At 39.7% G+C, this 15,436-nt stretch overlaps 1 protein-coding gene across 1 annotated transcript in view; it reads right to left on the reverse strand.

The window, feature by feature from the left end:
• Window positions 1-15,436, reverse strand: part of LOC124607001 (calcium and integrin-binding family member 2-like) — a 63,561-nt gene that overhangs the window by 24,796 nt on the left and 23,329 nt on the right. The window lies entirely within an intron of this gene.

Raw genomic sequence — 15,436 nt, forward strand, 5'->3', positions numbered from 1 at the left:
TCTGCATACATATTTGTAACATTGAAATTAAACAGGAGCTCCATTAGGTGGGTCTTGGGCCCTCACTGCCATTTAACAATAGTTCACCTCTACTAACTCCACTTCTCCATCCTCCATGCTGCTGATTTCCACCCCCTTCCTCTATTCATTGGTGACTGGGTACATTGCCTCTGCACATTTCCCGTACGACCACACTGATAACATTTTATACCTACTGTAAACACTGTTTGTCTATCACATATCCCCGTTGTCACATCTATTTCCTCACAATAAATTGCCAGCTGAATGGCCGAATACAAGTCTTTCAGAGTCCCTCCACACACACTTTCCGCACCATATGTGCTGGTAACCCCCTCAAAAATACATCAAGTGCCCTTTGCTTGGCCTCCTGCAACAGAATACAATTCGCTTCAACGCTCTGACCCAACTTGTAAGTTTGTTGTTGTTGTGGTCTTCAGTCCTGAGACTGGTTTGATGCAGCTCTCCATGCTACTCTATCCTGCGCAAGCTTCTTCATCTCCCAGTACCTACTGCAACCTACATCCTTCTGAATCTGCTTAGTGTATTCATCTCTTGGTCTCCCTCTACGATTTTTACCCTCCACGCTGCCCTCCAATGCTAAATTTGTGATCCCTTGATGCCTCAAAACATGTCCTACCAACCGATCCCTTCTTCTAGTCAAGTTGTGCCACAAACTTCTCTTCTCCCCAATCCTATTCAATACCTCCTCATTAGTTACGTGATCTACCCACCTTATCTTCAGCATTCTTCTGTAGCACCACATTTCAAAAGCTTCTATTCTCTTCTTGTCCAGACTAGTTATCGTCCATGTTTCACTTCCATACATGGCTACACTCCATACAAATATTTTCAGAAACGACTTCCTGACACTTAAATCTATACTCGATGTTAACAAATTTCTCTTCTTCAGAAACAATTTTCTTGCCATTGCCAGTCTACATTTTATATCCTCTCTACTTCGACCATCATCAGTTATTTTACTCCCTAAATAGCAAAATTCCTTTACTACTTTAAGTGTCTCATTTCCTAATCTAATTCCCTCAGCATCACCCGATTTTATTTGACTACATTCCATTATCCTTGTTTTGCTTTTGTTGATGATCATCTTATATCCTCCTTTCAAGACACTGTCCATTCCGTTCAACTGTTCTTCCAAGTCCTTTGCTGTCTCTGACAGAATTACAATGTCATCGGCGAACCTCAAAGTTTTTACTTCTTCTCCATGAATTTTAATACCTACTCCGAATTTTTCTTTTGTTTCCTTTACTGCTTGCTCAATATACAGATTGAATAACATCGGGGACAGGCTACAACCCTGTCTCACTCCTTTCCCAACCACTGCTTCCCTTTCATGCCCCTCGACTCTTATAAGTGCCATCTGGTTTCTGTACAAATTGTAAATAGCCTTTCGCTCCCTGTATTTTACCCCTGCCACCTTCAGAATTTGAAAGAGAGTATTCCAGTTAACATTGTCAAAAGCTTTCTCTAAGTCTACAAATGCTAGAAACGTAGGTTTGCCTTTTCTTAATCTTTCTTCTAAGATAAGTCGTAAGGTTAGTATTGCCTCACGTGTTCCAACATTTCTATGGAATCCAAACTGATCTTCCCTGAGGTCCGCTTCTACCAGTTTTTCCATTCGTCTGTAAAGAATTCGTGTTAGTATTTTGCAGCTGTGACTTATTAAACTGATAGTTCGGTAATTTTCACATCTGTCAACACCTGCTTTCTTTGGGATTGGAATTATTATATTCTTCTTGAAGTCTGAGGGTATTTCGCCTGTCTCATACATCTTGCTCACCAGATGGTAGAGTTTTGCCATGACTGGCTCTCCCAAGGCCATCAGTAGTTCTAATGGAATGTTGTATATTCCCGGGGCCTTGTTTCGACTCAGGTCTTTCAGTGCTCTGTCAAATTCTTCATGCAGTATCTTATCTCCCATTTTGTCTTCATCTACATCCTCTTCCATTTCCATAATATTGTCCTCAAGTACATCGCCCTTGTATAAACCCTCTATATACTCCTTCCACCTTTCTGCTTTCCCTTCTTTGCTTAGAACTGGGTTGCCATCTGAGCTCTTGATATTCATACTTGTAAGTATACTCATTAATTTCTCTTATTCTGTCTGCAAATTTCTCTACTGTCTCCCCCTGTCTCTTCGTCATTGTACTCAACATCTCCCTAAAGTACCAAATGCTATTCTATTTCTTGTACCTGTGTAAAAGCCCCCCCATTCAACTGCCTAAACTGTCCTGTCTTCCTTAAGGCCTGAGAACACCTTACATATGTCTTCGCTTCACCCATTAATCTAATCTTGGCTACATGTAAGAACTGTCCATCAGACCAGCCATTCATCACAGCTGAAGTTTCCAAGTCTTCCACAAATGAATGCACATCCTCAGGTACCTTGCCAGAAAATGGAATAATCAAACTCATGGCAGCTGGATCAATTTTCTGCTGCGGCACCCTAGGCAACAGTGACTGATCAGATGAAGTTTCCCACTCACTCCTATATGTTAATTCACTTCTCAACTGTGTATTGTCTGCTGTTAATTGTGCTACCTTTTCTAACAAAATCCAAACCACTTCTGGTTCTGACACACCTTGCGTCCTTGACACTGCCATTGTGTTGCTTTTGTTCCCAGTTAGCCCCATTTCAACCTATAAAATCCCACAGAAACAAAACATTTAACTACAAAAATAAACTGATTTCCTACAGCTCAGTATCTCATCTTACATTTTAGGAGGAGATAAATAAAACACTATACTCAGCCCAATACAAAAGTAATTAAATGCCATGAAAAAAAAGTATATTACTGCCCCAAGTGCTCTAACACTTACTCTGACAACACAAAGAAAGAAAACATCCAACACTCAAAAAGATAAATTGGTCAACACATTTTGTGGCTGTAATGCAGGCGGTGGGCTCAAATGTCATATGTACAGATGACGCCCACTATTTTGATACCAAATGTAGCCATCACTGCCAAATGTAGAAGTTGACATGTGGTGGAGGAATGTCGGACATGGATGGAAACTGTCAGGATGCGCCGTATTAAAAATTGTCCATGATCTCCAAGTACGAGGGTAATCCCAAAAGTAAAGTCTTCTATTTTTTTATAAGCACAGAACTCTGTTTGTGTGGCAGTAGGTCACATTGTTATGAAGAATGCTTCATGCGCTGTGTGTAAACATGTGCACGCCACGCTGAGGCACTCAGTCTAGGATTGGCAGCTGTTGAGAATGGAGCTCCCATTGAATGTTACCGCCAAGTGCAAATTGCACAAAGTTATTCAGTTTTTGAATGCAAAGGGCACTGTGCCAATTGAAATCCCTCGCTAATTGACAGAAGTATATGGTGAGTCATCCATGGATGTCAAAAATGTTCATAAGTGGTGTAGAGAGTTTGCAGCTGGTAGGACCGAAATTCATGACAAACAAAGGAGCAGGAGACCATCAATTTCTGAGGAGACAGTGTTGAAGGTTGAGCAAAGCATGCATGAAGATCAGTGGATCACCCTGGATGATGATCTCTGCATGTTGGTTCCTGAGGTTTCCCGAAGCACCGCTCACAAAATTTTAATGGAAACATTGAACTACTCAAAATGGGGGCCACGCATGCTGACTGAGGACCACATGTGGCAACGAGTCGATGCTTCCCACACATTTCTTCACTGCCTTGCAGTCAAACAGGACAACTTTCTGGACTCAATTGTCATGGGTGACGAAACCTGGGCATACTACTTTACACCTGAGAACAAGCAACAATCACGCCAGTGGCAGCATCCTTCTTTGCCAGTGCCGCAGAGCTGGTGGTGAGCTGGTATGACATGGGCATACAAAAACTTCCACAGCATCTACAAAAATGAATCAACAGAAATGGTGATTATGTCAAAAAGTATCTAAATGTTCAAGCTGTAAACTGATGTAAACCCCTGTAGAAATAAACCGGTCTATGTACTTATAAAAAAAACAGGAGACCTTACTTTTGGGATTACCCTCATATTTTAGTATTCCCAGCTACAGTGCTGTGTTCCTCTCTGTCTGTGTCACAGGGACCTGCGATGCTGAGGACGCCACTTTGCTGTTTGCAAAACAGCTTGGTGTGGAAGGGCTACCTCAGCAACCCATGCAACATACTACGGCGTGCCAGCCGTGTACAGCTGTGGAGTTTCGACAGCTTCAGGATGCATCGGCAGCCGACTCAGCAGCCTCCATCCCCGTTGCCTCAGCGCCGCTCACGGGGAGCCACAGGGTGATCCGCTGTGTGCTTCTTCACCGTTGCAGTTAAGGCTATGTTGACAATAAGTGCCTGTGATCCAACAGCCAAATCTGTGGCCATCACCTCAGGATGCCTCTGGCATGTGTTGAGAGCCAACAAGACTGCCCGCAGTAGCAAGCTGTCAAGTGGCCTGCTGCTGGCTGGCTACGGACTCAGAGGGGTGAACCAGCAACCTGCCATTGACTGGAACACTGGTGCCCTATCTGCTGCTGCGTGTAGCAAGTGGTTTGACATGCCCCACCACCCAAGAGAGCTGCCACACTCAAATCCCCTTGTTAGAAAACTGTCACCTATTTATACGCGGCTGTGCACCTCTGTTTTGCTAACGTGCTGCTCCGAGTCATGTACTCATAACACATAGGTAGGCCAGTGGGCCCCTTCTGCCTGTAACTTGCGCCATGCAAACTGCTGTGTTTACTCTTTTCATTGGTTCTACAGCACTTTGGCCTCCATTCTACTTCGCAACTGCTGGTAAGTGTAACCTACTGTCAACAGTCCCATGCCTGACTGTAACTTGTGCACCCAGAAATATTGCACTGAATCTAACTTTTTCCTATCTTAATGGGAGCAGGAGATGGCCACCAGATGGGAGGCAAGGAGGTGATGAGGTGATGGGCAGAAAGGGGGAGAGGAGGTTATGGAAATAGAGCAATCGATGTGTGCGTTATATGTGATGTACATGTAAGCAGGCAATGTCAAAGAGGAAAGGCTAGCATATGATATTTTCCAGTGGAGTGCTACAACAATTTAGTTAACTGCTCTTTCACTGCTACTGAATTGATCATGCAAGAAACTTGTTACAGCATAAGGACACAGTTCAGAGTAAACAAGCAGTCTTGGCATACTATCATATTCTAAAATGTTAGGGCTGTTAGTTCGCTTCTAATACAAGCAGCCTTGTTACTTTTTTGTCAGACATTGCCCTTAAATTCAACTGAATAAACATAAAGTTTACCCTTTTAACTCTAATATCAATGCCCTTGATGGCCTTACATGCTCTCCATTTCCAAATATTTTATTGTGCTCAGTCACAATACAAGGTTAGCACTTTCCTGTTCACCATGGGCTAACTCTTACAGTAGCAAGACAAAAACTGCTCGGTGTGACACAGTAACAGTAATTGTGCCGCAAGCTGTGGTGCATGCAGTATGGTCTAGTGGTTAGTGTCACATGCCAAAATTCAATGAGTCATTTCTTCAAAATTAATCACTAAAAATTACTTGTTATTTAGTATTTATAATTTTTGGAAATAACTTAAAATGTCTTATGTTTGTGAGGATTGTATACTCTAGAATATTAAATGTTTGTGTAAATACCATCATGCTGAAATATTCAGTGTTGTTTAAATATTTGCATCTCTGTCCCGGAATTCAGTTTCATTCTGGCTATATGTTGGCATTCACAGTAACTTTGTTTTCAGTGCTAAGTGTTGTATGTCAGCAGTGACCCTCCTTTTGGACTTGGAATTGACTATGGTTCAACACAACATTGGTTGATGAAGACGCCAAGTACATCAAAACACTTAAAGCCTGTGGCTCCAAATTAGCAACATAAAAGCTATCACTTACATGGCCAGTTAGCGGAATACAAGCAGTACATCATTCCTAATGTCTGTATATTCTTGAAACCAGTGAGTTTGAGACATCAGTAAGTCAGCTGCACAGCAGGCACACATTAGTGTTCTCTGGAGAATTTGCTCCAGAACCAATGGAATGGCTGAAAAGATTCAATCAAGTCACAAAATACAACAGATGGGGTAACATGATGCATAGTTTTACTCGGATGGCTGAGTGGTTCATGGACAATGAAGAGAAGCTCAATAGCTGGCACTAATTACAGACCAAACTGAAGAAACTGTTTGGTGACAATCAGCAGCAAGTTCACTTAATGGAAGAACAGTTGAAGAACAAGACCCAATATCATGGGGTAAATAACTGAATCATACATACAGAACATTTTGGTCCTGTACCACTTTCTGCATCCAGATATGACAGAAGATGATAAAATCTCATGCTTGATTAAAGGAGTCACAGAAGACATGTACCAAGCTCTTTTGGTAAAGGACATCAAAATGGCAGAAGAATTTATCAAGTGGTGCCAGGAAATGTAACAGAAAAGAGGTGGATGAATGAGGTACAACTGACTGCCACATGTGGTCCCTTTGAGAGCTGTGGAAGACCACTATGAGCTCACCTCTCTTATGTGCCAAATAGTAACAGGAGAAATGTAGCAGAGCAGTGTATGGCAGCCATAAATGTCAGACCAAATACACAAGAGATAGGAGCCACATAAGTCCGCCCCATACCTCAAGATGTAATAGAGAAGTCAAAGAAGAAATTTGTTGATATTTAGAACCAATCTGCAATGCTAGTTGAATCTGCAATGGAGAATGTACTCTGCCAGCCTGGACATATGCCACAATCATCAGATGATAACACAGCATCAAACCAATGCGGGTATGACCAACTGCTCTGACAAGTACAATGTCCTGCAGAAGAACGCATTTATAAGGCAGAGAAAATGTACTAGTATGCTTCCACTGAGGATACCCTGGACAATTTGTACGCAGATGTTGAGGGAGAGAAGAAAAGTGTTTGATGACTATTACAACACAATACATCAACCATCACAACAGGCCTATTCCCACCAGTCAATTGAAGTTATTACAGTTGACTTATTGGATGAAGCCCATCACAATACCTGGGTCGAGATCATTCTCCAGCCTGCTGTAGCCATTCTCATCTCTGTACAGATGTACTAGTCACTTGCCTAGCTGCTGACTTCACCAAAACTCCGTAGACAATAGTCAGATGTCAGGAAATCTCACTGGCATCATCATAGATGGTCAACCTCCCAGGGCCCTAGTTCACTCAAGGGCTTTCCTTTTCTGTGATCTTGGATATTCATCATAATCAGCTAAAGAAGACTATTTTCTCTGATACAAAAGCAGTTGTGCTGAAAGTCATAAATGGGGAACATGTCCAGTGACAGGTACATGTATTCCAAGTACAAATATCAGTGTCAGAACATAGCCTTTCGAATTTGTCATTTTAACAGTATGTAGTCATAATGTTATTTTCAGATGGGACTTCTTACAGACATCACAAGCAGTCATAGACTGTGGAAGGTCAGAGCTCCATACTGAAGAAGCTGTTCCAATAAGCACACAGAACAAAAATTACTCTGGGCTGTTGTCTGGCAAGTGCATAGGTACAGCTACACCAGTCCAGGAATGGCAGCTTAGTGTCATGGATGAAGAACTGTGCTCCACTACCACAACAGATAAAGCTACTGTCGAACTGCCAATAGGGTGTGGCCTGACCAAGGAACTTTGGCGAGTGATAGCCATTATGCATCAATTTTCTGATGCTTTCAAATGCAGAATGGATAAATGGCAGACCATGTGGCCCATGGTGAAACACAGCACCAACACTGGTGATCATCCACCAATTATCCAACACTGATATAGAGTATCATCAGCTGAGCAATAGACAGTCAGGAAGAAAGTGGAGAAGATGCTGCAAGATGGCATCATTAACCTTGAGAGAGTCTTGCATCATCTTTTGTGGTCCTTGTGAAGAAGAAGGATAGTAGTGTTGTTTTTATATTGACTGTTGATGACTGAACAAATTCATGAAGAAAGAAGTCTATCCAACATTGTGGATTGATGACATCATAGGCTGCTTGAAAGGAGCAAAGTATATATCAATTATGGATATGAAGATAGGCTGTGTAACATTCACACCACCTTCAGATATATGGTGGACAACCTTCTTTGATATCTTAAATTGCTATTTGGATGACACTGTCATTTTTCAAAGACATTTGGAAGACATCTGAGTGAATTGACAATTTTATTGAAATGTGTTCAGACTGCAGGTCTCTGCCTGAATCAAAAAAAGTGTCCTTTTGCCACCCACAAAGTAAAAATCTGAGGCCACCTACTGAAAGGAGATGGCATCAGTCTTGATCCAGAGAAGGTACAGGCAGTCACAGAGTTTTCAACTCCTCAGCACATGTGAGAAGTTTTCTTAGAATGTGCTTGTACTACTGGCAATTCAGACTGAACTTCTGTCCTGATGTTTGTCCCTTGTGAGAATTATAGCAGGGAGATGCCAAATGTTCATAGAAGAAAGCACAAGAAAAGTCATTCTATGTCTTTAAAGAAGTGCCAATAACTTCTCCAGTCCTAGCACTGTATGAGGAGAATACCAAGACAGAACTCCATACCAATGCTTGTGGTCGTGCGATAGGTGCAGTTCTAGCTCAAATTCAGCAAGATGCTGAAAAGATGTTAGTTTATACTACCAGAGAGCTATTCAAGACTGAGATGAACTAGTCTATACAACTGAGAGAGTTCTTGCAGTTGTTTGGACCATTAGGAAGTTCCACCCATATTTATTTGGCAAACCATCACTATTGTGACAGATCACCATTTCCTGTGCTGGCTGATAGTACCGCTGGGTTGACTGGCAAGATGGGTGCTAAAGCTTCAGGAGTTTGATGACACAGTGGTATACAAAAGTTAATGCAGACACAAGGACATCAACTGTCTTTTGAGTAATCCCCTGGCAGAACACAGCAGCATAGATGAAATCTGTGTTATCAACCCATTAAATGACATAGCTGCTGATGCGAAGGAAGATCCAGCACTGCTGAAAACTATGGAAGCCTTGAAGGAGAAGTAACCACTGAAAGGAGAATTCCAATTAATAATGGTTCCAGCTCATCTATAGTCTGCTATCACGAAGTATTTCTGTGATACTACAACATCTCGTCACTTGGGATTCGTGAAGACTCTAAACAGGATGAGAAATAGGTATCACTCTGGCCACCTCTGCCTATCTGTTAGACACTATGTGACCCACTGTAAGTAATGCCAACAATGGAAGCCCAGGCTGCAATTAACTCTAGGGCATCTAGTACAAATCCCACCTGCAGCAGTCCCATTGAATCAAATTGGAATTGACCTCTTGGTGAGGTTCCTGAAGTCTACAAAGAGGATACACTGGAAATGGGTAATAGTCTGTACTGATTACCTCACCTGCTATGCTGTCACCAAAGCTTTGCTGATTCTCAAAACTCCAGAAGTTGCAAAGTTCCTTGTAGACATCATTTTGAAGCACAGAGCACCCTGTGTGATGATTTCTGATCATGAAAAAGTTTTTTTTTCAGTTGAGACTAGTATGAGAAGTAATTTCATGTTGTAATATCATCCTCAGGATGACAACTGCCTACCATCCTTAGACAAATGGCCTCACAGAATGCTTTAATGAGACAACAGCAGATATGCTCTTGATGTACATTGACGCCAAACAGAGAGATGGGATACAGTACTACCATTTGTGGCCTTCACATGTAACACAGTGAAGCAAGACACTAGCGGCTTCATGCCATTCTTTCTGCTCCACAACCATATGGCCAAAATGACATTGGATACATTGTTCCTGTTTCAGCCAGATGGTACTCAGAGTGATTACATGAATTATATCATTAACAGGATGAAAACGTATGGGAACTGACTCACATACAGACACTGGACATGCAGGAGAAAGAAATAGAGTACTGTAACACCAAGCACCATCCAGTGAGATACAGCCTATGCAAATTAGTACAGATTTTTACACCTATGCAGAACGTTGGACTGTCGGGAAAAGTAAGTTATTTTGGGCTGTATCATATCCTTTGTTGCTTACTGAATGTCACATGTGAAGTCTAAGGTTAGATCCTTGATCAAGAAGACAAAAATGCAGAAATGTTATGTGTATCCTCTGTGTGCAACCCTACTACAGTCCAGATGTGTAGATTGATGATGGGAGATTCAAAGAAACTGAAGATCCACTCAATAATTGTGAAGCTTCGACAAGAAGAGCTACCTCTAATGGCCATCATAGTCAAAGGCATGAAGAACATGGCCTTAGTGTAAGGTTCTGACAGTGCCACCGTACGGAGAACCATTGATGAGATCTAGGTCCAGGATCCTGTAGTCAGTTCCACTCAGAACTTCTGAAACAAGATGTTGTAGTTTCTCCAGAAGAGTGAGCCAATTTGGTGTAGTGGTCAGTGTCACTGGTTGATGTGCTGCAGGTCACCAGTTCAAACTCAACCACCAGCTATTTCTTGTAATTTAGTATTTATCATGATGGAAGGTTCTTGAAATATCATGTTTGTAATGCTTGTGAATTATGGAACTTTAAATGTTTGTGTAATCATCAGCATTCTGGAATATTTGAAATTTTTTATTTCTGAATATTTAGAGCAAGTTGCCAATATCTGTGCCACATTGAAGTCTTTTCAAGATCTGGCTGAATATTTATGCAGATTTTTTTCAGATAGCATTTCATTGAGATAACTGCATCATCTACAAAAAGTTTGATGTTATTATTAATTTTGTCTGCAAGGTCATTAATATACAATATAAACAGCAATGGTCCCAACACAATTCCCCCTGGTGCATACTCGAAGTTACTTCTACATCTGAAAATAACTTTCCATCCAAGATAACATGCTGTGTACTCTCTACCAAAAAGTCCTCAATCCAGTCACAAATTTTGCTTGATACCCCATATGATCATACTTTTGACAATAAGCGTACATGCAGTACTGAGTCAAATGCTTTTCAGAAATCGAGAAATACTGCATCTACCTGATAGCCTCGATCCAAAGCATTCACTAGGTTTCATGTGATTAATGTTTTCAAAATTCTTGCTGGTTGGCATTGAGAAGCTCATTCTATTCAAGATACCTCATTATGTTTCAGCTCATTCTACAACAAATCAATATTCGATGGTAGTTTTGTAGATCACTTCTATTATCCTTCTTGTAGAAGGATGTGACCTGTGCTTTTTTCCAAGAACTGGGCATGGTTTTTTTTCTCCCCAAGGGATCTGCAATAGATTATAATTAGAAGAGGGGCTAACTCAGCTGCAAATTCAGTATAGAATCTGGAAGGGATTCCATTGGGGGCTGGAGCTTTGTTCAGTTTTGATGATTTCAGCTGTTTCCCAACACCATTGACACTAATACATATTTCATTGATATTTTGAGTGGTACAAGGTTTAAACTGGGGCTATTCTCTTGGGTTTTCCTTTGTATAGTAACATTTGAAAATGTAGTTAATCTCTTCAGCTTTTGCTTTGCTACCCTCAGTTTCAGTTCCTGTCTCATTCACTGGATACTGGCCACTGATGCTGGTGCCGCTAACAGCCCTTACATATTAACAGAATTTGTTTAGGTGGTAGTCATTAAGGCTTCAGTTATTGCTCTCTTGACAGCTGACAGCCAAACTCATTTTGCTCAGCATCCCTCTCTCTCTCTCTCTCTCTCTCTCTCTCTCTCTCTCTCTCTCTCTCTCTCTCTCTCTCTCAAGCCCTATGTTTTATTGTACACCTGTTGTGCAGCAATCTCTGTTTCTGTAGAAGGTTCTTTACGGTGATTATATACAATGTCCATTTAGACCCTCACACTGTATGCCTCTCCTAATATCCTTTGACCTCTAATCAATTTTTGTTGTATTTCTATGAACAAAAGACATATTCAAAGTACTGATATTTGAAAAACAGTTTATAAACAATTCTTTCTGTCAGCTCTGTGATTAGTATTTTTCACACCTTGGAAACTGCTTGTAATCAGCTACTTCACAACCATATAAGATGTTTACAATCTTAGAAAATCAAGAGTGAAGTACAGAGGAAGACTAATAATCTACAAAACCCAATCAGAACTAATAAAATTTGAAGAACCATTTCATTTCACAAAGAGCACATGGAAGGGTTACAGCTTGTGACTGCAAATCAAAGACAAGATGAAGAGTAGCAGAAAGAAGAATGACAAAGAAGAATGACTTGTTTAATATTGAACTGTGGAATGACACAACAGTGGAAGAACTGAAAGAATTCTCGCATCTATGAAGCACAATTACACAGGTTGGCTGAAGCAAGGAAGACATTAGAAGTAGATTGTCACAGGAAAAGAAAGCTTTCTTCAACAAAAGAGCTCTGCTGATGAGGAAGTGAGAAAGAAGTTCCAGAAACAGTGTGTATGGAGCACAACACTATTGGGAGTGAAACATCGACTATGAAGAATCAAGAGCAAAAGAAACCAGAAAGAAGGAAAATTAATGTTCAACATTCTATCAACAATGAGGCCATTAGGAATGGAGCACAAGCTCAGTTTAGGTAAGTGTCGGGAAGTAAATTGGTCATTCAAAGGAACCAACTGGCATTTGTCTTAAGTGGCTTTGTGAAACCATGGAAAACATAAATCTGGATGGCCAGATGGGGATTTGAACCACCGTCGTCCTGAAAGTGAGTCCAGAGTGCTAACCACAGAGCCATCTTGTTCGCTAATGAAATTGGAAGCATTTTAAATGTGGTACTACCAAAGAATGTTAAAAATTAAGTGGGCTGAAAAAGTATAAAATCAAGGAATACTAAAAATATTAGTTGAGGGAAAAAGTATATTGAAGATTCTTTCCAGAAGAAGTTCTGTAACAAATCAATAATGAACTAACAGGCAGATGCAACATATTTTGTGAAATTTGCTAACAAGTTATAGCTAGTCTTAACCTACTGAAAGTGATAATTATAGTTAAACAATGGAAAGTCCAAGTTGGAATATAAACAATATTTTGTAAAGGATGAATTGCTACTCACTGTAAATATGACAGATTGAGCTGCAGACAGACATGATGAAAAGACTATTACATATAAGCTTCATCCAAAGCCTTCTTCAGAACAGAAAAACAAGCACACATTCATGCAAGCAACCACATCTCACATGCACATTGCTGCTATCTCAGGCCTGTCTGGCTGGAGCAACAGCTGTTGCACGTGTGTGTGTGTGTGTGCTTTTCTTTTCTGTAGAAGGCTTTAGCCAAAAGCAGATATATAACAGTCTTCTTGTCATGCCTATCTGCAACTCATCGTGTCATCTTTAAGGTGAGTTGTTACTTCTAGATTGCTTTGTACATGTATGTTATGAGGAAACAGCTACTTTGACAAAAGGCACTGTTTTGATTGTACTAGATACTGCTAATTAGCTGTGCAAGTATCATCTGACTATAAGCATTTAGACACAAACAATGTCACTTATGATGTGATTGAATGAGGAGTCAGTTATGAACAAAAGTTCTGAAGTAGTGGTGGTGGGAAGAAGAGTCCAGATGGAAGGAATCGTAGAAGTGACAATAAACTATTGTGCTGCATAATATGCTCTGCAAAAGGATATTATGATTCACCAGTAGTCATTCTCTGCCTGTAATTTTCCATCACTCTATTCAAGATGCTGATATAAAAGTTAAGTAGTGATTAGATTGTTCTTGGAAATTCTTGATGTTTATGTTTCATTTCTGTAAATCATCATCTCTTGGAACCATTTAGATATTTCCTTCTCAATCTTTGGATTATGTTTTGACACCAGTAAATTTTTTTGCAGGAGAAAACTTTCTTTGGTTGTGGTAGTCCATTTCATATGCCTCCATTTCATCAGGCATCATCTGTAATGTTTCTGATTAAATAATAAAATACCTTCACTACTTCTATTTTAGGAATACAATGTTTAGCACATCAAAGCATTAACATCTGTTGCATGCTGTTAAGCTTTCTTTTGTTCCCCATCTGGCAAAACTGTGTGCTAAATTTCCAGTTAGTACTCATCTAATCTAATTTCAGTTAATAAAGGAATCTTTCAAGTAGCTTAAAGCAAGAAAACCCAGTAACAAATGCTCTCAGTGATCATGGTGCTCAGTTATTTAGGATAAACAAGATTACATTCTCCACGGTGGCATTCAGAATAATTAATGTCTCCAGGAAAATCACTTTTAAGAATAAGCTATAGGAGACAATCTGGGTTAAGAATAGTTTACAATAGACAACCTGAGTTGAAAATTTTAGTGGACTAAACTCTGACAAAAAGTTTAATTTATTCCATGCTAAATTAATACCATTATTTGAAAATAGCTTTCCTCATAAACTAATCAGAAAGGGACACCAAACAGTCATCACTAAAGGGATTAAATCACCTCATGAAAGTAAAACGGAATTGCATCTGTTGACAAGAACAAGTAAGGTGCCAGAAAGGTATTACAAATGAAAGAATATGCACATTATGTCAGAAATATGTAAGCCAACAACAGACGTAAGTCTGTATAGGCTGCAGTGAAATGAGAGACAGGACAACAAGCTACAGAACAGGATAACATCACTTTTGACTTAAATGGAAGGGCTATAAATGATCTGTCACAGGTAGCAGGTATGTTTAATAATAATTTCTCAAATGTGGGGGAAAATATAAGGGCAATCAGTTCAAGAGCAAAATCAAAGTAGGATGTCAAAAAATGTGACTCACATAAAATTCAGTAGTATGGATGTTTCACCTATTTCTTCTGAAATTAAGAAAATTATATATTCTCTCAAAAATGAAAGCTCTTCTGAATTTTGTTGTGTTCCAAAGACTTGTTCCCATAAAATAAGCAATGTCCTTTCTGAAACAGATAATGCATCACTAGCTAAGAGTATTTTTTTCAAAGAGACTGAAATATTCCATTGTTATACACCTCCATAAGAAAGTAATAGAAGAGATGTCAGTAACTACTGACCAATTTCACTGTGGTATCGTGTTCCAAACTTTTTGACAAGTTAATGTGTTTTAGAATATTACACCACCTAAGCAACAATAATATGCTAAGTAAATCACAGTTTGGACTCCAGAAGAGCTAAACAACTGAGGAATGTCATTTACATGTATACACACCAATTTTTTCATGCATTAATTAGGAAAATAGCTTCAGTTGGCATTTTCTGTGGTGTATCTAAGTCATCTGATTAAGTGAATCACACTATTCTCCTAGAAAAACTGATAGTATAGTCAATGAATGGATATTAGGTCCATTATTGTTTCCTACATGTAAATGACATTCAGGCTAATATACAACAAGCATAAATGAGTTCTTTTTGCATATGACACTAGTATTGTAATTAGTCCAGAAATGTGCAACAATAAAAGAAACAGTAAATAATGTTCTTAAAAATATTATTGAGTGATTTTCTGCAAATGATTTCACTCAAAAATGTAACAAAGGAAATAAAATCTACTGTTGTGGAATTGCAACATTCATACTCTTTAGGTACCGCACTC

This window comes from Schistocerca americana, chromosome 3 (assembly GCF_021461395.2).
Source record: "Schistocerca americana isolate TAMUIC-IGC-003095 chromosome 3, iqSchAmer2.1, whole genome shotgun sequence".
In the NCBI taxonomy this organism is placed as follows: domain Eukaryota; kingdom Metazoa; phylum Arthropoda; class Insecta; order Orthoptera; family Acrididae; genus Schistocerca; species Schistocerca americana.